This window comes from Triticum dicoccoides, chromosome 2A (genome assembly GCF_002162155.2).
Source record: "Triticum dicoccoides isolate Atlit2015 ecotype Zavitan chromosome 2A, WEW_v2.0, whole genome shotgun sequence".
Taxonomy (NCBI): Eukaryota; Viridiplantae; Streptophyta; class Magnoliopsida; order Poales; family Poaceae; genus Triticum; species Triticum dicoccoides.
In genome coordinates this window covers 339,143,732-339,148,958 of record NC_041382.1, presented here as the reverse complement: position 1 = coordinate 339,148,958, position 5,227 = coordinate 339,143,732, and positions in this window count along the sequence as shown.

Sequence of the window (5,227 nt, the reverse complement as noted above, 5' to 3'; positions counted from 1 at the left end):
TCCCGATCAACAGGACACCCGTTTCAACTGTAGGAGGTCCATTTCCTCTGTTTTGCGGTACGCCACACCCCTCCCGATCAACAGGACCCCCGTTTCGACCGTAGGAGGTCTGTTTCCTCCGTTTTGCGGTATGCCACACCCCTCCCGATCAACAGGACCCCCGTTTCGACCGTAGGAGGTCCGTTTCCTCTGTTGTGCGGTACGCCAGGCCTCGTTTCCATCGCCTCTTCCGTCCAAGCCCTCTCGATGAACATGATCACGCATTCCGTTCCGACCCATGAACACGACGACAACGCTGTTTCTCCGTTCAGACCCAGCCATGTACACGAGCCCTCGCCGTACGTACGCGCGAGTAGGCGTTCGAGACTCCGCCCATATGTACACATACGTGGCCGTATTTTCTTTCTTGCACCCTGGCCGCTGTATGTACGTGTACATGCTACGTGCGCGCCTCTACTACGACACGTGCGCGCCTCTACATCGACCAGTATGTACGTACACGTTCGCGACCAGAATGACAATGCTACGTACGCTTCGACCAGGTGGGTCTCGACTGTCAGGTACTTCCTTGCCTGCGAAGATGTAGCTGGTGGGTCCCAGCAGTCAAGGGGCGAATCATTTTTTTTCCCAGACGCACTTCCTTGCGTGCGAAGTTGTAGTTGGTGGGTCCCAGCAGTCGGGGGGCCGGTGGGTCCCAGCAGTCAGGGGGCGAATCGTTTTGGTTTTCTTTTTTTTTTGCCCGGACGCACTTCCTTGCGTGCGAAGATGTAGCTGGTGGGTCCTAGCAGTCAGGGGGGCGAATCATTTTTTTTGCCCGGACGCACTTCCTTGCGTGCGAAGGTGTAGCTGGTGGGTCCCAGCAGTCAGGGGGAAACGTTTTTTCGCAAAATACGGTGGCCCGTCCGGTGGGTCCCTGCTGTCAGGTGGAGGAATCATTATTTTCCACGTAATAAGGAGGCACTTCCTTGCTGCCGCCGTGGACTCAGCTGTCAGCCTCTCCATGTACAATCCACGTCCGATGGAAGTCGTTCCTTGACGACGTTGACCACGCCGCGCCGAGAGCACCAGGGTGGTGGACGACGGCGAGGCCTAGGAAGGGGACGACACGGAGCCGGTGAAGACACGACAGTGGATGCCCACACAGGAAGGAGTATGAGGGTTCACTTGTTCGACTATGGTGTGAGGCTGCCGTCGCCGCAGGGCCTGCCAGCGGTGGGAATAGTAGGGGGCGGTGAGGCCTTCGCGGCAGCACAGCCGGCCACGGGAGGCAGGAGCAGGCGGCACGACCGGTGCTGCTTTGGGCGGCTGGAGCAAGAAGACCATAGGTTGAAGAAGCACTACGGCCATTGGATGGACATCGTACGGTCACTGGAGCTAGAATCGTTCATATTGACTAAGTTGACAAAGCCCTTCGTCCCCGTCGACTTAGTAGGCCCACAAGTCAGCCTCCCACCAAGGTGGGTCCCAGCTAGCCGGGGAGTATTCATTTTTTTGTGCGTAATAAGGAGGCACTTCCGGTGGGTCCGAGCTGATAGCGGGGGGAACGTTTCGACTGTACGAGGCCTCGCCGTCGCCGGAGAATAACAGCAGGTGTGGGTGAGTAGAGGGATGGCTAGGCCAGCGATGGGAGTACAGTGGGGCGGTGAGGCCTGCGCGACAGCAGAGCCGGCCGCGTTGAGGAGGGAGCAGGCAGTCCCGCCGGCGCCTGTTTGAGCGGCTGGAGCAGGAAGAGCAGAGATTGAAGAAGCACGACGGCCGTTGGATGGCCATCCAACAGTCATTGCTTGTGTGTTAACCTTTTTTTAGGAAAGCCTCAAATCCGTGGGAAACAGCATACATCCCATCTGCCATTATTTCTAATAATTCACAGCCCATTTGCTAATTATTAAGGTTTTTTTGGAGCCCATATTCTTTTTGTTAGCATTACAGCCCATATTGTGGCCACGGTTAAAAAATTATACGAAATTTTGCATATTTCGGTGCGGTCCGAACTGTTTTTAATCCCGAAATTTCGACTCGCATCCAAACTGATTTTAAAAATAAATGTATATCAATATAAAATCCAACAAATTCTCCACGTATAAAAATTAATGTAATTTCAAATCTAGAAATAAAAAAAGATATTTGAAACTGATTGCCGGTTTGATGTGTTTTAAAAATGTACATGCCATTTCTCATTACTGATGGGCCATTTTCTCAGTCAGCCGAATGAAAGCTCTCCTCCTCGTCTTGAAAGATTTGCAGCCCAACAGGCCTGACAAAGCGACTTACTTGGCAAATCACAAAAAAACTGGGCTGTGGCCGTGGACCCAGCTATTAGCCTCTCCACGTACAGTACTCTTCCGATGGAATGTCGTTCACCACGTTGACCACGCCACGTCGAGAGCACCAAGGCAGTGGACGACGACAAGGCCTAGGAAGGGGACGACGCGGAGCCGGGGAAGACGCGGCAGTGGATGCCCACACGGAGAGGAGTATGAGGGTTCACTGGTTCGGCTGCGGTGTGAGGATGCCGTCGCCGCAGGGCCTGGCTAGCGGCGGGAGTAGTAGGGGGCGATGAGGCCTCATCGGCAGCACAGTCGGCCACTAGAGGCAGGAGCAGGCGGTCTCCCCGGCGTTGGTTTGGGCGGCTGGTGCAAGAAGAGCAGCGATTGAAGAAGCAGCAGGACCGTTCGATTCAAATCCAACGGTTATTGCTGCTAGAATCGTTTGTTGAGTAAGTTGACAAGCCCTGCATACACGTCAACTTAGTAGGCCCACAGGTTAGCCCCCCAACCAGTGCGCCCCAGATGTCAGTGGGAGGAATCATTTTTTTGCGTAATAAGGAGCCAGTTAATTGCGTGCGGCTAGGCCAGCGGAGGGAGTAGGGTGGGCCGGGGAAGCCTGCACGGCATCACAGCGGGCCACAAGAGGAGGGAGCAGGCAGTCCCGCCGGTGCTAGTTTAGGCGGCTGGAGCAGGAAGATCAAAGATTAAAGAAGCATGTCGGCCGTTGGATGGACATCCAACACTAAGTGCTGCTAGAATCGTGTGTTCACTGACAAAGCCTTTCGTAAACAAGTCAGCCTTGAAATCCATGGCGTGTACAGCCCATTTGCTATTATTTTTATATTTTTTACTCATTTTCTAATTCATATGGAATTTATTGCAGCCCGTTTTCCATTTTTAGAATTGCTGGCCATTTTCTGGTCAGTACCAGGGTCAAAAAGTTAACTAAATATGTGGAAAATTTTGAAAATTCGCAAATTTTTGCTGGGGAACGAAATATTCTTAATCCAAAAATTAATAGCCATAGTAAAACAAATTTAAAAATAAATTAGTACTATGTCATGTTAAATCTAATGAAATACGTATAAGATATCAGTGAAGAACAAAAACAAAAAAAAGAAACTTATATCCCATTTGCTATACCTTTTTTGGAATTTTCAACCCCTTTTGATATTACTTTTAACAGACATTGACCATGCTCTTAAGCCCGGCCGGAATGCATCCCTCCTCGTCTTGAAAGACTTGCAGCCCAGTAATTCGGAGAAAACAAATAGGCCTAGCTTGGGTATTCTTCAAAAAGAAATACTGGGCTAGCTATTTTCCCAAAAAACTGGTGCATGAGCATTTAGCTTTATTTATTTATTTACTTATTTATGTTTAGGGGACCATGAGCATGTACTTGGGCCGGATTCATGTGAGAGCCTCCCTTCCAGTTAATTATGGGCTTCTCTATTGGGCCTTCATCAGTGGGCTGCATGTTATCAACAAGTGGAAAATGTGTTCCGAGTTTCAAAAAAAATGTGTTCCGTACGATAAATAGTATGCGCTACGTACGGTACGGGGAACTAAAGGATCGAGCCGTGCAACAACTTCCAAAACATTGTGTTTGTCGTTCTAACAACACATTTATTCAACCAATAGACGAAATATACTATTGATTGTACATTGAAAACAGCAGCAGCAGCAACCAGGGTTGGGGGTGCAACATAAGCAGTAAGCAGGCCAGAAGAGTGAAGACGCAGCTCTCTCTTCCAAACCAAACATCAGCCATCATTACAAATGGGCTACCAAAAAAGAAAAAGTGTATGCATCAAACTAAATAAAGTTCCTACTACACCAAGTGTACGCATCTAACTAACTGGCTCAGTTAGACGTTACTATTTATTAAGCTGTGAGATTGGCTGGCGGCTTGAACCAGATGGGTGCCTGACGGGGGAAACTCCAGCCAGCAGGTCGAAGTCTGATACTTGCGACCCTCTCTACTACTTTGGGCTGTAGAGCGTGGCGGCACATATCAGGGTATGGTGCATGCAGAGACGCATGGTACGCTGTGTACACACAGTTTTGCCTGATGAACGAAACCGCATTGCCATCATGATCCTTGCTGTCGATTATCTCCTGGTTAATCGAATAATTTAGTCCGACAAATAGAGAGCGTGTACCAAGGCTACTTACGAGCCTCCAGTCAAAAATTCCTGAAGGCCCAGAGAAGCTGGGATCCTGCTCAAAGACCTTGCAGTGACTGTGATTGTATTCCGCAAAACAACACGTCCGGTACGTGCGAACGATCATCAATCTTTCGCCGTCGTATGATCGAGCCAGGAACCACCTGCAACATCCATGCCGCTTTTCTTTGAAAGGTTCTGGGATTAGGAAGGGTAGGGACACCAGGCGGCCTACAACATCATATCAAGTTGGAGTCAAATAAAAAAGGGCTCTTGGTTTAGTTAATCTTAAGAACAACATGTTATGAGCATGAATATTTTTTCAGCAAATGTTAACAGTAATATAAGCAAGCCATCATGATATCATAGGAAAGTAACATACTACTGTAACAACTATTTGTAGCGATGACTGGAGTAGGCCAGCAATACGTCCAGCCATAGAAGGAGTCGACAGCGTAAATGAAGCCCTTGTGTTCAATTGCATCAGAGAACAATAGAGGATGTATGATCCTGCGATGGACGTGCAGATTTATCCACTTACCGTAGTGACCTGTCAGATAGGCGAGACCGCGGTTGAAGAACGCAATTAGCCTGAAGTCTTTATAATTCGCAGATCTTGTGGGCACTTGGCAGATTACAACCTTGAGCAAATCAAACTTGGTATCATGTTGGCTACTGTAAGATTCCGAGTATTCTGGGCCGCGGTGCCAAAGCAGTGAAGTGTTAATCGAAGGAAGGGGGATCAATCTCCGGGTGTAGACCTCCACGAGCATCCAGCTGCCGCGACCATCGATG